Source organism: Doryrhamphus excisus, linkage group LG3 (assembly GCF_037039965.1).
Source record: "Doryrhamphus excisus strain RoL-2023G ecotype Guam linkage group LG3, RoL_Dexc_Guam_v1.1, whole genome shotgun sequence".
In the NCBI taxonomy this organism is placed as follows: domain Eukaryota; kingdom Metazoa; phylum Chordata; class Actinopteri; order Syngnathiformes; family Syngnathidae; genus Doryrhamphus; species Doryrhamphus excisus.
The window spans coordinates 2,698,268-2,719,328 of NC_136359.1; the positions used below are offsets into that span (position 1 = coordinate 2,698,268).

Sequence of the window (21,061 nt, forward strand, 5' to 3'; positions counted from 1 at the left end):
CGGGAGACGAGCAGCAGACGAAGAAGCTTGAGGGACTATCTGACAATTAGCAAAGCTGTGAGCAGGGCTTATGTACTCCGATGGATGATGATAAATGTGACTTGGAAATAAATGTATATATATACGTATATAAATATAAACAACTGCACTCTTATTGGGAGTGACCAGGATGGATAGGATCAGGAACAAGTACATCAGAGGGACAGCTTCTGCAGCAAACAGGGATTTCAGTTTGTGGATAATTTGCCTTCCTTCTGAAGGAACCCCCAACTGGTGGGTAGACCCAGCCTCCACATTAATATGGAAGATTACTGTCTCACTCCCACATCACCGCAACAAGTTGGGGCACAGGTGATTAGCGAACTTGTTAGAAACGGTGTGGCCCCACCCGTGACCCCAATGGGTACAAACTGCATAAAAACGGGTGAAAGTGAATGTTTCAACAAGCCAATAGCCTCACAAGAAATACTGATAGCTTGACTGTTATCATGAAAGGTGTTTCTGCAGGAAGAAACGCATGCATCACACACACCAAAGTAATGGTTAGATTTTTTTTTATTGTTTTTAAAATGCTCTCTAAAATAACTTAACTCCTAATAAGCTGGTCTGCCAGAAACATCTGTTTGGTTTGAGCACAAATTCATGGACATCAACCCCTAACTGGAATTGCATAGGTTATCTTTACAGCAGGGTTTTTTGATCAATCCAGCCGCCGTGTATCTTGTGCAATCATCATCAGACAAACACCCCCGAATTACTAGGCCTGACGGAGAAAGGAAAGCAGCATTATTACATTCCAAGAGGCTAGACTGCCGAGGGTACGATACTGAGTTACTTGATGCTGTACTGAACTTACCATTTTGTCTGGTTTGGTATTCGCCACAGTTTTGATCACCTTGCTTACACACCTTGTTGTAGTCATAACAGTGTTCTTCTTGTCCAGGCGGGTAAGCACAATGCATGCACTCCAGACCTTTACCTGAGAATGTAAAAATGTTGTCATTGTTCCTATTTTATTGTGTTTTCTTCAAAAATGCCCTTTCTTGTCCTTATTTGATTCTGTCTGTTGTGCCGTAAAAGGTCATAGATCAACTGCGGCACACTCACCAACGGTGAAGAGCAGGGCGACACTCACAGCGAAGAGAAACAACTTCATTGTGTTGTTTTGCACAGTAACCTGTGACAGAAAACATTACATTTATTTGGATTACAAATGTACAAAGGTATTGTTGTGTATCTTTTTATGCCTACTTTTCTTTGAGACTACACAAACACATTGCTTGGACTCAATGAAGCAATGTGCAAAAAACGGCTAGTAAGGATAATTCATAATGGCGCCTACAGAGAACATACTAACTCCTTATTTCTAAAATGACAAATACTTCAACTTGCTGATATAGTTCATCTTCAAACAGCTAAAATAATGCATAAGGCTAAAAATAACCAATTAGTTAAAATTTTATCCAATAGGTCTCTACAAGAGAGAAGAAATATAATCTCAGGGAAGAACTACATTTAATAAATAAAAATAAAAATAAAAATAAAAATAAAAATAAAAATAAAAATAAAAATAAAAATAAAAATAAAAATAAAAATTAGGAAAGCAGGAAGTGAACAAATGTAACAGTTACTGATTGTAAAAGTACCAGATGGAGGGGTAGGATTTAATAAGCTTTGCTACTTCCTACTCCTTTCGGACGTGTGGAACTGGGAACTGATTATGTGATGCATTCAATTGTAATCTGATGCATGTTCAAATGAAATAAAACCATTACCATTACCACGAAGGAGCAAAAAGCAAACTTAAAAAAAGTTTAATTGTCCTTCCTCAATGTAGCGATGTGTCACGACGTATACTTCTGCTACACGTATGTAACTAGTTATATTTTCTGCGTGTTAACCACAAAATGTCATGCAAAACCTCACCCGTACTGAAAAGTCTTTTTCTGTGGTTGTTTACAGTTGTCAATAGTTTAAAATGCTCCCTCACCGCCCCAATCTACTGCACAGTACACACTTGTGTACTGCATTTTAGTGCGAGACAGACCACACCCGTCAAAAAAAGTACTTTAAGCAAAGTCCTGCACAAGAAACGTGCTTACATAACCATGAAATCATGGAAAAACACAACCCAACTGAAAACAACCTACACCTTGGATGTTTACATACCTTCTTGACTTGTAGTATTCTGCAAGGCAAGATCAGTGTGTTGCTCTTCGTACTTTTATAGCTGCCTTTTATCTGCTTACTCGCTACTCTTGTTTACACACTCGGAATGTTTTCAAGTTCTGAGGTTGTTTTTATGAGACTTTATCCCGCAGCACCTCATCACAATATGTACTTTCCTTCTCATAAATGAAGAATATTAAACACATTTACACTTTAAGAGGGCAGGTTCAACCTGTCAAAGTCAAATGCTCCTAAACATCAAAGTATCTCCACAAGTGTGCTTTATTTTCTTAACTTTTTTGGCATTTCATTGATTCAGAGTTGAAAGCTGTTATACAAATGTTCTGTCTTGGTTATCGTACAGGCTCAAGTCATAATATTGATGACGATATCATCAAAGACCTTGAAGTCGATTGGACTTTCACATTGATGGCAACAGAATCTGACTCATTGAAAGCATCAGGTTGAGTTCAATTTCAAAGGGATTCATTGTAATATTTGACCATAGTGTTCAATGCAGTCACTGCGCAGGTGTACCTAATGTTGTGGCAGTCAATCGGTTACCCCTGATAATGACCCCATAAGTGACTGATGTAACACAAGCCTAAATCTCACCTACTTTGGGCTGCATGTGCATGTGTGGGTTTGTTTGCTGTGATTTACAATTGTCCCTGAATGCAGCAGCAACTTGTGTCCCAGGAGTTACATGATGCATATGTGATGTCAATGTGTTTTGCATTTATCGGACCCGTACCAGTGAGACCAGCCTTACCTGTCTACAGTTGTTTAGAGTCTAATAGAACAGGTCACCTTGTCTTCTAAAGCACTCTAATGTAAAAAAAAAAAAAAAATTGGTCCGTAATTGTGTTTTTCTCCAGAATGTTTGTGGTCAAGAGTCGCACTCAACACATTGAGGGCGAGTCATTACCAGGATGTGTGAGAAAAAAAATGGACCACCTGAATTCACCAGCGCTGGTTTCGGCGTCTGGCCTTCGTCGACTTGGGAGGCCACTGGCCTTGTTGGCTGCGGACCCCGGATTTAGACACAGCTAGCGAATGCTTCACATCAAGCCAATGGTCTTATGCAAGCAGGTCCAAGCTGAAGCATTACACACACAGGCACACATGGAGTCAATCTAAAGTTTATATATATATTTTTATTCTTTTTGAAATGCTTTCTAAGCTAACTAAACTATGATGTTTGGCCTGAACCCATTGACATCAACCCACCCTTGCTATTATGCATTGCACATGTCCTCTTTGCAGCAGGGTTTTCTCATGTAACCAAGCTTTGTAAACCACTTGCACTTCTCATCAGACATGCACCTCCGCAGTACTGGACCTGACAGAGAAAGGAAAACAACATCAGTATTATTACATTATTGTTGGGGCTCTTGGAAATAAAAAGGCGCGTCAATTGTGGTAACTAATTTATTTCATGAATTACACCAAGTTAATTCAAGCAAGCCACTTTTGGCACGATGACCAGTAAAGAAAGCTAACTGAATGAAAAGATGATGTAATAAACTCACTGTCTCTGTATTGGTATTCACCACAGTTCTGATCATATGGGTCACACAGTGTCTCACGGCCATGACAGTTTTCTTCTTGTCCAGGCTGATAAAGGCAGTGGCTGCAGCTCAGGGCTTCACCTGAGGATGCAAGAATGCAGTAAGTGCAGTAAGTAACGCCCTATCTTGTCTTGTTGTGCTTCTGCCTGTCTGTCAACAATGGCACACTCACCAGTCGTGAAAAGCAGGGTGATGCTTAAAGTCAAGAGCAACAACTTCATGGTGTTGTTCAGCACGTTAACCTGTTAAAAAGAATGGTACATTTAATTAAAATGTTGTGCATCTACAGGAGCCTGCCTTTTAGGGATGAGCCAGATAATTGTTCTAAACGAGTATCCTGCACAGATAATCAAGTGTTTCTTTCGTCATGCAAACTGTCTAATTCTCACAAGAGGATTGCTGCCGAGGCGCACATCAACCTGGTGAGTGTACACCTTGTAAACAACCGTGGATGTCCAAAGTGTGGCCTGCTGTCCATTTGTGGACCGTATTTTTATGGTTCTGTGAACATCAAAATGTAGAAAAGGTAAGAAAAAAATGAAAGTTGTGGAAGAGTTGATACTAAAAACTAATCACTGACACACATACACAGTACACATACAGCTGCTTAATAAATGTCCATGTTAATTTCAGACTGAAAATAATGTACACAATTTCTGGTTAACCACACCCATTTTCCACCCAAAAAGGGGTAAATATGTGAAAAAGGATGGCCGGACACGATGTCTCCCTCTGGCATCCTCATCCAGAATGTTTTTTTTTTTTTATTTCACACACCAAAAAAAAAATGTCTGTCATGCACACAGCAGCCATTTTGTTTCCCACAGGTAGACCTACACAGCAAATCAACAAAACAACAAACAGGGTCCCTTTCTATGTTGTCACTTTTTCAGACAACTCAAACACAAAGCATTTGCATGTTATTTTAAACATCTAAAGAAGAAAGAACATATACTGTCCAACAAATACATACATTAAACATAAACCGTGCCATTACATTACCCTCCTAACAGACGTCGTTAGCTAGCTTACAGTACCATGTAGCATCTACAACTTGGTACCAAACTATGTCTCAAAAAGTTTCCAAAAGGCACCAAACATGCTCACAGAGATGCTCACATGTTGCAGCACAGCAACGAGTACATATAAAGTCCGTGACATACCTGAAAAAGGGGAAATATATGAATAAGAATGGCCGGACATGATGTCTCCCTCTGGCATCCTCATCCAAAATGGAGTGCCGCGGCAAAGAGCTCCCCCTTTCGGTTTTAGCAGACATAGACAATTGATCCCCGATTAACTGATTTAGAGTGCATTGTAAATCAATTTTAAATAGATGTAACCCTTTTTAGTGAGCACCTTGCAAAACAAACAATATATCTCACACCCACTTCCGGTTTATGCCCCACCCATTCCGAGTACAAGTACAGATAATTTAGATGGGTGATAGTGGTCTAAGCAACCATCCCTAATTGCTTTGAATAAGTGAAGGGACAAAAGGACAGGTAAAAAAAAAGAAAAGTTCTGTCCTTCCTCAATGTAGCGATGTTTGACTTTGTATTCTTCTTGCATGCAAGAGCGAGACAGAATATACCCTTAAAAAACTACTTTTAAGTCCTGCACAACAAAGTAATTCCAAAAACTAACACGACTAAATGAATAAAAACTCCATCTTTCATGTCTACGCACCTTATTGACTTGTAGGATTCTGAAATTGGATGAGATCAGTTTGTTGCTGCTCATACTTTTATAGTTGTTTTTTTTAAAATATTTGCTCACTTGCTATATGTCCACGTTTTTTTTATGCAGCATTTTATAGAATACGCACTTGTCCTTCATGCAAATGAGGATTGTTAACCACATTTACATTTTAAATGGACAAGTTCAAGCCCAAAGTCAAACACCCCTGAAGTCGAGTTTAGCCATAAAGTTGGTTTTGGAAAAGTATTCCCTAAAGGAAAACTGCACGTTTTTGGAATTTTGCCCATCATCCACGATCCTTTTTCTTTTCTGTGCATTCTGATCAAAAGAGACAGATGAATACTGCATGAATGGGACAAATTTATTCCACTATAAATTCATCTGAAAGTCTCCAAAATGCAAAAAAAAAAAAAAAATCACTCTATTTACATTTTATGTAAACTGCAAGTCAGCTGGGATAGGCTCCAGCATACACCTACGACTCTAATGAGGAAAAGCGGCATAGAAATTTAATGGATGCATGGTGACGTCCATATTATCCAAGCTACAACGACATTGTAATTATTATTAACATTGTTATGCGATCAAACTACATTACTGGCACATCAATAGTTAGCCATACCACAACGATTAGCTACTAGCCGGCTCCCAATGAGTGGTTAGCATGTAGCCCACACAGTAAACTAGGTCAATACTGTGATTTGGTAATGGTAATGGTTTTATTTGATTTGAACATGCATCAGATTGCAATTGAATGCATCACATAATCAGTTCCCAGTTCCACATGTCCAAAAGGAGTAGGAAGAAGCAAAGCTTATTAAATCCTACCCCTCCATCTGGTACTTTTACAATCAGTAACTGTTACATTTGTTCACTTCCTGCTTTCTTAATATAGTTAAAGTTTGATTTGTAAAATTTTTTAATTTTTACAAATTTAATTATTTTTTAATTTTTTATAATTTTTTTAAAATTGTAATTTTTTTACAGTTTAATTTTTTTTTGTTTTTGTTTTTAATTAAATTAATTTTTAATTAATTAATTTTATTTCTTTTTTATTTCTATTTTAATTGTTTGTTACAATTTTGTTACACAAAATTGTTAAAATCTGTTACACATTTGAGTTTATCAAGTCATTTTTCAAAATGAAAACACACAATAGACTTGGCGCCAGCGGCATACTTTTTCACCCCCAACTTTATTATGGCTTTATATGATACCACTTCATGGGTGTTTGATTTTGGGGTTGAACCTGTTCGTTTAAAATGTAAATGTGATTAACAATCTTCATTTGCATGGAGGGCCCATTGTAAAAAAAAGCGCTGCAGGGAAAAGGGTGGACATATACGTATCAAGTAAGCAAATAAAAGGCATGTGTAAAAGTACGAGCAGCAACAAAACGCCATCGCCTTGCGGAATCTTCAAAGTCAACAAGGTACGTAGACATGAAAAAGATGTAGTTTTAGACTTTAGATTTTTGCACACAAAAGTCTGTACACATGATCAAGGCTTTTTAACATGCACAGTTGACATCCATTCATCCAATCTCGGTACATTTAAATAAAAATGCCACAAACATGACATATGAAATTGAGAAATTAACATTTAACATCTTGAACCTTGCACGGATTGCGAAGTTTGGAGGCACGTTTTTTCTGGACAAACTTGTCATGCCTGACAGAGCTCTATATGGTGTTTTTTGTTTTTTTTTTCCAACCAGCTACTGCTTGCTTTAAATCCGTCAACACACTCGCTCTTTGCTTTTTCTGGGACAACAGGTTAGCTCGGCTGCACGGCGGTCGAGTGGTTAGCGCGTGGGTTTTCACCGGGTACTCCGGTTTCCTCCCACATTCCAAAAACATGCTAGGTTAATTAGCGACTCCAAATTGTCCATAGGTATGAATGTGAGTGTGAATGGTTGTTTGTCTATAGTATGTGCCCTGTGATTGGCTGGCCACCAGTCCAGGGTGTACCCCGCCTCTCGCCTGAAGACAGCTGGGATAGACTCCAGCACCCCCGCGACCCTCGTGAGGATAAGCGGTAGAAAATGAATTAATTAATGAATGCTTGAAAATGCTTAATTTTAGCAGGAATAAGTACAATTTGCTTATTTTTTGGGACTAATAATAGGCTATATTCAACCACAAAACAACCATTATTTATGAATTAATACATTTTTTAAATAAAAATGTGTCGAATAGCACAAAATTAGTTTCACACAATTTTTTTCACACAATGAAATACTGAATATAATGTTTTCTGTCACAGGTTGCTGCGCTGAACAACACAATGCAATTGTTGCTCTTGGCTTTAAGTGTTGCCCTGCTCTTCACGGCTGGTGAGTGTGCCACAGTTCAAAAGGACAAAAAAGGCAGTGTTAAAAAAACCCCAAAATAAAACAGGAGCATTTACTCATTTTTTACTTCCTCAGGCGAAGCCCTGAAGTGCGGGCACTGTGTTTTTTATCCTGGATACCAAACAGACTGTCGTGGCTTTGAGAGGGTGTGTGGCTCATTTCAGCAAAACTGTGGTGAATACCAAAGCGCAGAGGACAGTAAGTTTATTACATCATCTTTTCTTTCAGGAGTCACTAAGCAGTTTTTACTGAATCTGCTATGTTGGTCAGTACCCCAACGACATTAGCCACGTATACATGGACCCAAATATTCCAATTCCATTCGGGTTATTTGCTCAAACGGAAAGAATGTAACCTTTGTATACACCTCATTCCCAAAGAAAAGTGCCAATCCGAATGAATATATAATAGGATTCCCAGAGGTGGAATATTCCTTTCCCCAATCCGATTGAGGTATCTTGTAACCGGAAACTTATACTCAGAAAGTTGTCAGACTGCGTTCTTCTTCGTGTTGTTTATTGGCGGTTGGCAAGCAGCTTTCGTGTGCATTAGCGCCATCTGTGGAACAGAATCTAAACCCTTCTATACGCCATTCACAAGTCCGGTTTTATTAAAAAAGAAAATACATATCTATATAAAACCGAGCTTAATTATAAAATATTAGCAAGATTGAACTTTATCTTTTCCTGTTCCCGGGTGCGTTCTTTCAGCCAATGCTGAGATATGACGTAACACGCAGCTCCAGATATTCTTCTTTGTGGAAAGTTTGTTTTTTATTCAAACTAAATTTCAAGACTGGATGAAGGAAAAACTGGCAATACGGAGTTATTCCAACAAGTGAAAGAAAAACTCCAGGAAGTCAGTATCACGTGATGTTGATGTTTACTTTTTACTGGGCATGCCCCATTGACTCTTCTGGTTGATTATAGCGGCGCATGTAGACACGCCATTGGAATATTCCTTTTCCATGTATACCATTGCTTTCGGAAAGGTCATTCGGAAAGAGAAAAAGTCCTCATATAAACGTGGCTATTGTATACTTTCACTTTGTAGTCAACCTCTTGGAAGTACAGCTACATTGTGAAAAAAAGTAACATGGTCCAAAAGTCATCCAAAAATTCCAAATGACAATAGCAGTTAGTAATAATATAATAATATTAGTAATAATATCATAATGTAATAATGTAATAATACTGATGCTGTTTTCGTTCCTCTGCCAGGCCTCGTAATTCGGGAATGCTTGTCTGATTTCGAGTGCCAGCTGCATGCACGCTATGCTTTCAAGAGCAAACCCTGCTGCAAAGAGGACCTCTGCAATGTCAACGATGAAAAATAGCACAAGAGTGTTGACGTCTATGAACTTCCACCAGCTTCTTAGTAGTTAAGTTATGTTAGAATGCATCTCAAAAATAATAAAAACATACACAAACTGTAAATCTGACTGTGTGTGTGTGTGTGTAATGCTTCAGCTTCCTGCAGAAAAACCCTTCATGATAACAATGAGGCCGTTATTATTTCTTATGAAGGCGTTGGCTCGAGTTTTAGGCTTTGACTTTCATCAGTTTTTGCATTTGAATACTTAATTTTTATCTATTTTCTGTACCATTTGTCTCTATTAGGCTCGTGGGTGAGCTGGAGCCTATCCCAGCTCAACTGCGCTCCCAAAATCATAAAAGCTCTAAAGAGTCTTTACAGTGTTTTCTCCGGGTACTCCGGTTTCCTCCCACATTCCAAAAACATGCTAGGTTAATTAGCGACTCCAAATTGTCCATAGGTATGAATGTGAGTGTGAATGGTTGTTTGTCTATATGTGCCCTGTGATTGGCTGGCCACCAGTCCAGGGTGGTTTAACTGTAAATGTGTTATAACGAGTACACGGCTCATCCCTGCTCGTATTTCATCATTATCCGTATTCTGAATCATCCCCGTCACGCCCTGTGTAGGCTCCTGCGTGACAGTTTGATTATGTTACCTTCTTGGGCTTTAGTTTCTGTTTGGAGACTCTTATTTTGGAGGTAACTTCCTGCTTTGCCTCGTCTTCCTTGGTTTTCCTCATCACCCACACCTGTCCGTAACAATAAAGCTGACACATTATTGTTATGTTTATTGCCATGTTTGCATGAATCACCAACTTCACAGAAATTTAATTCATTAAATTAATTAAAGGATTTTATTCTTCAAAAGTCCTGGGGACCGGGTGGAAAAAGCCAGCACATTCATTGATCAAATAAGAATATAAAATATAAATTTATCTGGTTTTACAACCATGCGGCAAGTCGTAATTTTAATGAGAAGTACATTATTAATATTACAAGACTAGTCACAACTTCTTTTTATTTACTCACTTGCTGTACATCCACCCTTTGCCCTGCAGCCCCTTACCAGAATATGTCCTTGTCCTTCACGCAAATTAATATTAATACTGAAATTGTCAATATAATAATCAGGTCTCGAAACTACATTGTAATATAACAAATTCCAATATTTTTGCTATTGATTTATTCTCTAATCATGTGAATTCAATGCAGCCAGGATGAAAGTTCAGGTAATGCTTAAAAAGACCAAAATACTGCAAAAATACTGTGAGTCTTGCATGTTATCATGAATGTTACTACATGGTCCCGGCATGTATTTAAAACCCTAAAACCTCATTAGAGGTTTCTGGAGGTGTTTTAATAGTGGGCTTTGTCGGTGGGGTAGTTGTTTCCCATTAAGCACGGTAATGAGCTGTCTACTTTTATCTGTTTTTATGTCTTTTGAATGCCCACAAAAGAGAAAGAGTTTGTTCATGTTTTACATAAAAATATTGGGATTTGTTACATAAAGCCAGGGTTCAATTCCAACCTCGGCCATCTCTGTGTGGAGTTTGCATGTTATTCCCGTGCATGCGTGGGTTTTCGCCGGGTACTCCCACATTCCAAAACATGCTAGGTTAAAGGGTGGATGTACAGCAAGTGAGCATATAAAAGGCAGCTATAAAAGTAGGAGCTGTAACAAATTGATGTCATCGCCTTGCATGATCTTATACTTTGACGAGGTACGTACACGTGGAAGATGTAGTTTGTTGTTGACCATGTTTTCTTCTTTCGTCCATGTTTTTAAAATTAATGTGGTCTTATCTTGATTTGTTTACTTTGAAAAGTAAATTATTATTATTATTATTATTATTATTATTATTATTATTATTATTATTATTATTATTATTATTATTATTATTATTATTATTAACTCCAAGTAATTACGCAATGTAACATTAGTTTTTTTTTAGATTAGATTTTCATAGTGGCATAGTTATTACATTATAGCAACATTATAGCCTAAATCATCATCACTGACTTATGATCAATTCAACTGATCACCCAAAGAAACTGTCATTTCTATCTTTTTTATTGTCCAATTAGCAAAAAAATATGTCACACTTAAAAACATTACTAAATATGAGCTGGAAACTTCAAATTACAAATATACAACATAGAATTATATGTTATTTCAGAATGAGGTGTATACAAAGGTTCAATTCTTTATGTTTGAGCAAATAAAGCGAATACAATTGTAATACTTGGGTCCATGTATACGTGGTTAATGTACCATTCTCTGCCACAGGTTTCTGTGTTGAACAACACAATGAAGTTGTTGCTCTTGGCTTTAAGCGTCGCTGTGCTCTTTACAGTTGGTGAGTGTCATGGTTGATCGGTCAAATTCACCGAGCACCAGTTAGAGAAAACATGAGCAGGAGTAATTACGATATTTTTGCTTCTTCAGGTGAAACCGTGCGTTGCCTAAACTGTGATCATGGAACTTGTTTCAAAATGAAGTGTCCACCATTTAAGGAAAACTGTGCTGATGTCCATGTCACAGGATTTGGTAAGTTTATTACATTTTTTTCAGTCAGTCCACAAGTTACGGTGTACTCTTGGTAGTCCAACCTTGATCCTACAGTATGGTAATGGTAATGGTAATGGTAATGGTAATGGTAATGGTAATGGTAATGGTAATGGTAATGGTAATGGTAATGGTAATGGTAATTGTAATTGTAATTGTAATTGTAATTGTAATGGTAATGGTAATGGTAATGGTAATGGTAATGGTAATGGTAATGGTAATGGTAATGGTTTAATTTCATTTGAACATGCATCAGATTACAATTGAATGCATCCCATAATCAGTTCCCAGTTCCACATGTCCAAAAGGAGTAGGAAGAAGCAAAGCTTATTAAATCCTACCCCCCCAATCTGGTACTTTTACAATCAGTAAATGTTACATTTGTTCACTTCCTGCTTTCCTAATATAGTTTAAGTAGAAATTTTTAAATTTTTAAATTTTTAAATTTTTAAATTTTTAAATTTTTAAATTTTTAAATTTTTAAATTTTTAAATTTTTAAATTTTTAAATTTTTAAATTTTTAAATTTTTATTTTTTTTTACATTTTTTTAAATTATTTTTTTAATTTAAAAAATAATAATTTTTTGTCACGCGACGGATCCATCCAAATTTGAAGGAAAATAATATGCTTCCTCCTCCCCACCCTGTTGTGCTTGATTTACCGTCTGAACAAAGAATTTGCTTTATATCTTTTGCAATATTTGTTGTGGTATGAAAATGTTGAAGACTTTGAACAATGAAGGGTTGAAATGTTGAAATTGTTATATTTCTTTTAAAAAAAAACATCCATGTAACTTGAACAAAGTTGTGGAGTGCTAATTTTGTAAGCTTTATTTATTTGAGAATAAAAAGTGATTTTGTGTTGCTTTCAACTGTTATTGTGCTAAGAACGTATTTTAGATTTACTTCACTATATGATAATTAATATCATTAATATTCATTTGAACTGATTAACAATCCAAAAGGGAAATCACAAAAAAGTCATTTTTCTGTTTTTTTTTCCAAGTATCGTTATTGACAATACTGGCCCTGCATGTACTCGGTATCGGGTCGATAGCAGTATCGCACACCACTACTGTCACATCATAGCAGTGTCACTCTTAATAATAATAATAATAATGTAATAATGCTGATGCTGTTTTCTCTCTTCGACAGAACAAAAGAGGTGCATGTCTGATGCGGAGTGCAAGTTTTGGGGAGGCAGTGCTACCTGCTGCAAATCTGACATGTGCAATGCACCTAACTTTAAAGGATGGTGGATGACTGGGGGTTCCCGCCAAAGATTCCCTCCCGGCACGCTCGCTTCTCAGTAGTTTAGAAAGCATTTGAAAAATAATAGAAAAAAATTAGAAAGTGTCATGTATGTATGTGTTCTTAGTAGTTAAGTTATGTTAGAATGCATCTCAAAAATAATAAAAACATACACAAACTGTAAATTTGACTGTGTGTGTGTGTGTAATACTACAGCTTCCTGCAGAAAAACCCTTCATGATAACAATGAGGCCGTTATTATTTATGGGATAGGCTCCAGCTCACCCATGAGCCCAATAGAGACAAATGGTACATAAAATAGATAAAAATTACTGTAAACCCGAATAAGTTAGCAGAACTCAAAAAAAGTGAGGCAATCAGTTACCACATTTTTTTGAGTTCATAAACTCAAACATTTGAGTATATCAGAGCTTTAATATTCATTCATTCATTTTCTACCGCCTTTCTTCACAAAGGTAGCGGGGGGTGCTAGAGCCTATCCCAGCTGTCTTCGGGTGAGAGGCGGGGTACACCCTGGACTGGTGGCCAGCCAATCACAGGGCACATATAGACAAACAACCATTCACACTCACATTCATACCTATGGACAATTTGGAGTCGCTAATTAACCTAGCATGTTTTTGGAATGCAACATGCAAACTCCACACAGAAATGGCAGAGGGTGGAATTGAACCCTGGCTTTATATTACAAATGCCAATATTTTTATCTAAGACATGAACAAACATCTTTCTCTTTTATGGGCATTCAAAAGACATAAAAACAGATAAAAGTAGACAGCTCATTACCGTGCTTAATGGGAAACAGCTACCCCACCGACAAAGCCCACTGTTAAAACACCTCCAAAAACCTCCAATGAGGTTTTAGGGTTTTAAATACATGCCGGGACCATGTAGTAACATTCATGATAACATGCAAGACTCACAGTATTTTTGCAGTATTTTGGTCCTTTTTAAGCATTACCTGAACTTTCATCCTGGCTGCATTGAATTCACATGGCAACATAGCAACCTACAGCAACACCTAGCATTGACTTTTCCAAACACAAAAATAAAAGCACAGCAGCACCTGATTATTATATTGATCATTTCAGTAGCCCAAATGTGATTAATAATATTCATTTTTGTGAAGGACAAGGACATATTCTGGTAAGGTGCTGCAGGGCAAAGGGTGGATGTACAGCAAGTGAGCAAATAAAAAGAAGTTAAATAATAATATTGTATAGTAATATTAATGTACTTCTCATAAAAATTTCGGCTACAAGACCAGATAAATTTATATTTTATATTCTTGTTTGATCAATTAATATGTTGGCTTTTTCCACCCGGTCCCCAGGGCTTTTGAAGAATAAAATCCTTTAATTAATTTAATGAATTAAATTTCTGTGAAGTTGGTGATTCATGCAAACATGGCAATAAACATAACAATAATGTGTCAGCTTTGCTTACTGTATTTTTCTTAAAACTTCAGTAGTACCAGTATCACCAGCCACCATCCAAAACAAGCAGACAGAAAAAAAACACAGTCAGTGACTGATGCACGATTGTGCCCGTTGTCTGGTTAAAAATACTGTAATTTATGAAACACATTAATAATAATAATAATACATTTTATTTGTATAGCGCTTTTCATAATACTCAAAGACGCTTTACAGAAAAAGTTAAAGATTGCAAAGTGCAGACTGCAACACATTGAGAGGGGACGATGCTCGATGCCGCTCTTGTAGTACTGTACAAATTGTCCATGTATGTATGAATGTGAGTGTGAATGGTTGTTTGTCTATATGTGCCCTGTGATTGGCCCCCGCCTCTCGCCCGAAGACAGCTGGGATCGGCTCCAGCACCCCCGCGACCCTCATGAGGATACGTGGTAGAAAATGAATGAATGAATGCCACATATAACGCAGTAATTTGGAGTCATATGATTATTATGTACATTGAGAATTTGCCTAGAGGAAGTACATATTCTGAAAAGGTGCTGCAGGATAAAGGGTGGATGTACAGCAAGTGAGCATATAAAAGGCAGCTATAAAAGTACGAGCTGCAACAAATTGATGTCATCGCCTTGCATGATCTTATACTTTGACGAGGTACGTACACGTGGAAGATGTAGTTTGTTGTTGACCAAAGCGAATACAATTGTAATACTTGGGTCCATGTATACGTGGCTAATGTACCATTCTCTGCCACAGGTTTCTGTGTTGAACAACACAATGAAGTTGTTGCTCTTGGCTTTAAGCGTCGCTGTGCTCTTTACAGTTGGTGAGTGTCATGGTTGATGGGTCAAATTCACCGAGCACCAGTTAGAGAAAACATGAACAGGAGTAATTACGATATTTTTTGCTTCTTCAGGTGAAACCGTGCTTTGCCTAAACTGTGATGATGGAACTTGTTTCCCAATGAAGTGTCCACCATTTAAGGAAAACTGTGCTGATGTCCATTTCACAGGATTTGGTAAGTTTATTACATTTTTTTTCATTCAGTCGTCTTTCAGCACTCTTTACTGTTCAACATGCCAAATGTTGGTCAATCCACAAGTTACGGTGTACTCTTGGTAGTCCAACCTCGTGGACTTAGCCCGGGGTTCATGCTGGATTACTGACTACGGTAGGCACTGTGGCTTAGACAATAGCCGTATTTGCCTGCACAGCCACGGTGTCGTAGATTTCTCAGGTTTTTTTTTAGTGGCTTTTGACTTCATACAATGAGTAAGTATAAAAACAGATCTTTTTTCTTGTTTGGTATTATTACATTGAGTACTCAGGCATCTGTGATGTCCGTGGCGCCCCCCAAAAATGTTAGAACCAGAATGGATTCTTTCCTTTTTTTTCTGCATGGAGCTCGTGTGAGCCTACAGTATGGTAATGGTAATGGTAATGGTAATGGTAATGGTAATGGTAATGGTAATGATAATGGTAATGGTAATGGTAATGGTAATGGTAATGATTTTATTTCGTTTGAACATGCATCAGATTACAATTGAGTACCATCTGGTACTTTTACAATCAGTAACTGTTACATTTGTTCACTTCCTGCTTTCCTAATATAGTTACATTTTTTAATTTTAAATTTTTTTTTATTTTTTTTATTTTTTACAAAATTGTAATTTTTTTACATTTGGAATTCTTAAATTTTTAAAAAAATTTTAAATTGTTTTAATTTTTTGTCACATACCGAAGTACAAGGTGATATGAGCATCCAATGACATATGGGTACCATAGTAAGTGTCAATATAGTGATATATATAGCACATCATGACTGGTTCAAGACTCTTCATCCTTGTATTTAGCAAACATCAACTGCTTGTATTGTTTCTTGAATTGGCTCATCGTTGTGCATTGTTTGATTTCCTTACTCAATCCATTCCATAGTTTGATTCCACATACTGAAATGCTGTGGCTTTTTAACGTAGTCCTAGCATAGAAGTGTTTCAAATGTACTTCTTCCCTGAGATCATATTTCTCCTCTCTTGTAGAGAAGTATTGGATGACATTTTTAGCTAATTGGTTATTTTTTAGCCTTATGCATTATTTTAGCTGTTTGAAGATGAACTATATCAGCAAGTTGACGTATTTGTGATTTTAGAAATAAGGAGTTAGTATGTTCTCTGTAGGCGGCATTATGAATTATCCTTACTGACCTTTTTTGCAGTACAGTCATTAAAAAAGTCATTTTTTTGATTTTTTTTTAAGTATCGGTATCGACAATACAGGCCCTGTATATACTTGGTATCGGGTCGATACCAAATATAGCAGTATCGCACACCACTACTGTCACATCATAGCAGTGTCGCTCTTAATAATAATAATAATAATAATGTAATAATGCTGATGCTGTTCTGCTCTCTTTGACAGAATTAAAGACGTGCATGTCTGATGCAGAGTGCAACTTTTGGGGAGACCTTGGTACCTGCTGCAAGTCTGACATGTGCAATGCACCTAACTTTAAAGGATGGTGGATGACTAGGGGTTCCCGCCAAAGATTCCCTCCCGGCAGGCTCACTTCTCAGTAGTTTAGAAAGCATTTGAAAAATAATAAAAAAATATATCAACTTGATATGGGACTGTGTGTTTAATGCGTCAGGTTCTTCCTGTATAGAAACAGCCTTCATGATAATAACAATGAGGCCATCACTATTTTTCACGAAGACAGTGGCTTCATGTGGATACTCCCTTTCACCAACTTTTACATATGAAGGACTCGTGAAAGGATATACTGGTCAAATATTAGCATGCTAACGGTAAAAATGACATGATGTGTGCCGTAGATAACATGGGTATGGTATACATATATGTATTCACAGCGATAAATATAATATTGATTATATGTAGACATATGTGTATGTATGTCAAATTATTAATAAATGCTAGGTTGATTGGTGGTAATTTCAATCATCTCGCCAATGGCTTTAATGATTTATTATCAACTCCTATACCCACAAAATTAGAAAGTGGGGTTCGGCAGTAGTCCAGAAGTACTTGGGAGTCTGACCTACATATGTGTAATATATGTATGTATGTGTAATATATATATTACACATATATATATATAAATAAATATATATATTACACATACATACATATATATTACATATTATTACATATATATTATATATAAGTTATATATATATATGCAAATTTGCTATATATGCATCAAATATACAAATTAAATAAATAATAATAAATAAATATTTAAATAAATCTAATATATATATACATATATACGTATATATAAGTACTTATATACTTATATTTGAGAATACACATACATACATATATATTACATATTATTACGTATATATATTATATATATACATATATATTACAAATATATATATATATAAAGTTATATATATATATATATAAAGTTGTATGAGAGAAACGTGGGAATTTTTATCCATCCGTTTTCCTCACTACGGTCACGGGTTGGAATTTTTATATTATGCTGTAATTTCGAGATCTAAAATGACTGCATTTGATTACTCTACAATCAACGTGGTTCTACCTTTAAGACATACTTTTCCAACCCCAACTTTATGGCTGACCTCAATATGAGGTTGAATATGTCCTTTGGAAAAATGGTGAAGAATTTCCATCTCCGCAAATATTTAATCAGAAAAAGTGCTGCAGGAAAAAAGTTTGACTTAAGCAGATCAGCAAATAAAAAACAGCTATAAAAGTACGATCAACCAAACGGCGATATTGCATCCGCAGAATCCTGCTTCAACAAGTCACTAAGGTACGTGGATATTCAAGATGGAACTTATATTCAGTCGTGTTGTGTTTCCATGATTGTGGATTGATGTAATTCATTACTTTGCTGTGCACGACTTTGATTTGTGTCGTCCTTCTCGCTCTTGTTTAAATAAATCAAGAAGAAAACCAAGAACAAAAAGAAGACGTTTTATATTTCATATGTAGTTACGGCAAACTCCCATAAATTATTAGTTCTGCACAAAATGAAAAATAGAACTGGTTATGTACGGTCAGTGGAAAAATAAATAAAAAAATAAATAAAACTAAAATAAAACAAAAGGAAGAATAAATAATCACATGCGGTCGAGTGGTTAGCATGTGACTATTGTGTCCTCAGTTAGGAGACCAGGGTTCAATTCCACCCTTGGCCATCTCTCTGTGAAGTTTGCATGTTCTCCCCGGTTTTCTCCGGGTACTCCGATTTCCTCCCACATTCCAAAAACATGCTAGGTTAATTGGCGATTAAATTGTCCATAGGTATGAATGTGAGTGTGAATGGTTGTTTGTCTATATGTGCCCTGTGATTGGCTGGCCACCAGTCCAGGGTGTACCCCGCCTCTCGCCCGAAGCCAGCTGGGATAGGCTCCAGCACCCCGCGACCTTACATTTTACATTTTATAGTTACGGCAAAATCCCATAAATGATTAGTTCTGCACAAAAAGAAAAATAAATAAAACTAAAATAAAACAAAAGGAAGAAGGACCACACAACTTTTTTTAAAATTTTAGTTAACTTTTTGTCTGTTCATTGTGTCAAAGCAACAATTTGATTGGTGAGTCCCAAACATAGAAGCGGGCGTATAAAGAAGCGTAAGTTTGAAATCCAAATAAATGTACCGTTCTCTGTCACAGGTTGCTGTGCCGAAAAACACAATGAAGGTGTTGCTTTTGACTTTAAGCATCGCCCTGCTCTTCACGGCTGGTGAGTGCGCTACGATTGACAGAAGCACAAAAGGACAGGAAAGGCAAAACACAATAAAACAGGATCATTGACGCCATTTTTGCTTCCTCAGGCGAAGCCCTGAAGTGTCGAAAGTGTGCCTTTGATGTTGGACTCGAGCAATACTGTTATCCCACAGAGGTGGAGTGTGGGCCATCTCAACAAAACTGTGGGGAATACCAACTTACAAATAGACGTGAGTTTATGACATCATTTTTTTCATTTATGAGTCACTCAGGATTCATAATTGCTCTAATAATAATATCATTTATCAGGTCCAATAAAGCGAAGTTGCCTGTCTGATAAAGAGTGTGAAGTGTACACCAAGCATGGCTTCTACAGCAAACCCTGCTGCCAAGAAGACCTGTGCAACGCAGGACAGAGTTGATCTCCAACCAATTTGGGTTCAATCCAAACGGCAGACCAGCTCGTAGAAAGCATTTCAAAATAAAAAATACAAATATATGAACTTTATACTTCACTGTGTGTGTGTTCTTCCTGCAGAAACAGCATTCATGATAACTAGTACAGTCTTTCTTATGAGGCCGTTGGCTTGGCGTGGACACTGACTTTCATCAACTTTTATTTTTTTCTGGGGTCACGTGTGAGCTGGAGCCTATCCCAGCTCAACTGGTGCCTAAACTCACAACTCTGTTATAATTACACTAGAAAATAAATGAAAAAGACTAGATTTGGGGGAAAAATTGGGCTTTTATTTTGTTTTTTCCCCTGCACGTTCACTGGTGGATTCATGAAAAAACATTGGTCAATTTATTATTTAAGTATTAATATTGTATTATTATTATTTATATTTTATTTTATTAATTATTTTTTCCCAGGGTTGGGAAGTTTAAGTAGTTTAAATTTTACTCGAATACAAATACAAATACACCGATTGTTGCGGTTGTTGTTGTTGTTGTTGCATCACTACTTTCAATGACCGTCAAAAAAGTAGGAGATATTGCAGCTCGCATTAAACATTCAAAAACTGTGGGATTTCGAATTAATACAGTATTGTCATAAAATAGTATTTACTGTAATATAAATATTAATTTCTATGTATTTTAATGTAGAGAAATGAAATGACATTGAGTATAAGCGGTAGAAAATGAATGAATGTGCACGGGGGGGGGCATACAGTAATGAATCTCACACACAATAAAACTAAAATAAAATAAAAGTGAAATTATTCCAACAACATGCATGCTAGCTTAATTAGCGACTCCAAATTGTCCATAGGTATGAATGTGAGTGTGAATGGTTGTTTGTCTATATGTGCCCTGTGATTGGCGTACCCCGCCTCTTGCATGAAGACAGCTGGGATAGGCTCCAGCACCCCCCCCCCCCGTGACCATTGTGAATATAAGCGGTAGAAAATGAATGAATGTTTGTGTTAGTGTGAGAGGTCTCACTCGCTCGTGTGTGGGACTTTAAGAGCTAATATGCTAACAATAAAGAAAAATAGTAATACAAAAATATGCTTGCTGACTGTATCGTTTTAAATAATGCCCCCAGTTATGAAATTTATATTTTTTTTACATAAAATTTGATGTAAGTTTAACTGCACATCGAATCGTTTACTACAAAGACATTTCCCCTACTTATTATAGATAAAAACGTATTTATATCTGCGATTAAATGCGATTACTTGTGAGTTAATTACAGGCAAAATGTGATTAATCACAATCAAATATTTTAGTAATGATTCTAAAATGAGGAATTACTCACTCATTCTCAGATTGTTTTTCAAATACACATCCACCCTTTTTCCTGCAGCAATTCATCACAATATGTACTTTCCTCCAGGAAAATGAATATGATGAATGATATTTACAATTCAGATGGACATGGAAAATAAAAAGTCAATAAAATGATGGCATCTGGTTAAATCCATATTTGTTGATATGAAACTCAAATATGAG

General features: G+C 36.6%; 3 long non-coding RNA genes across 5 annotated transcripts; 2 read left to right on the top strand and 1 right to left on the bottom strand.

The window, feature by feature from the left end:
• Positions 1–546: 546 nt before the first annotated feature.
• Positions 547–5,105, bottom strand: LOC144898252 (uncharacterized). Of its 3 annotated transcripts, XR_013627145.1 has the most exons (8): positions 4,904–5,105; positions 3,913–3,982; positions 3,702–3,821; positions 3,400–3,511; positions 3,127–3,268; positions 1,108–1,177; positions 857–979; positions 547–763 (listed from the first exon to the last, which is right to left on the bottom strand). It is a non-coding gene; the product is annotated as an uncharacterized LOC144898252 (long non-coding RNA). The 3 variants fall into 3 exon arrangements; XR_013627146.1 differs by lacking the exons at positions 547–763; positions 857–979; positions 1,108–1,177 and adding an exon at positions 2,523–2,997; XR_013627147.1 differs by lacking the exons at positions 547–763; positions 857–979; positions 1,108–1,177; positions 3,127–3,268 and having other exon boundaries at positions 3,307–3,511.
• Positions 5,106–7,704: 2,599 nt separating this feature from the next.
• Positions 7,705–9,207, top strand: LOC144898257 (uncharacterized). The gene is made up of 3 exons (XR_013627152.1): positions 7,705–7,776; positions 7,870–7,992; positions 9,015–9,207. It is a non-coding gene; the product is annotated as an uncharacterized LOC144898257 (long non-coding RNA).
• An 8,956-nt stretch (positions 9,208–18,163) lies between these two features.
• LOC144898250 (uncharacterized) lies at positions 18,164–19,603 on the top strand. Its single transcript, XR_013627143.1, has 4 exons — positions 18,164–18,183; positions 19,052–19,121; positions 19,213–19,335; positions 19,415–19,603. It is a non-coding gene; the product is annotated as an uncharacterized LOC144898250 (long non-coding RNA).
• Positions 19,604–21,061: the final 1,458 nt, after the last annotated feature.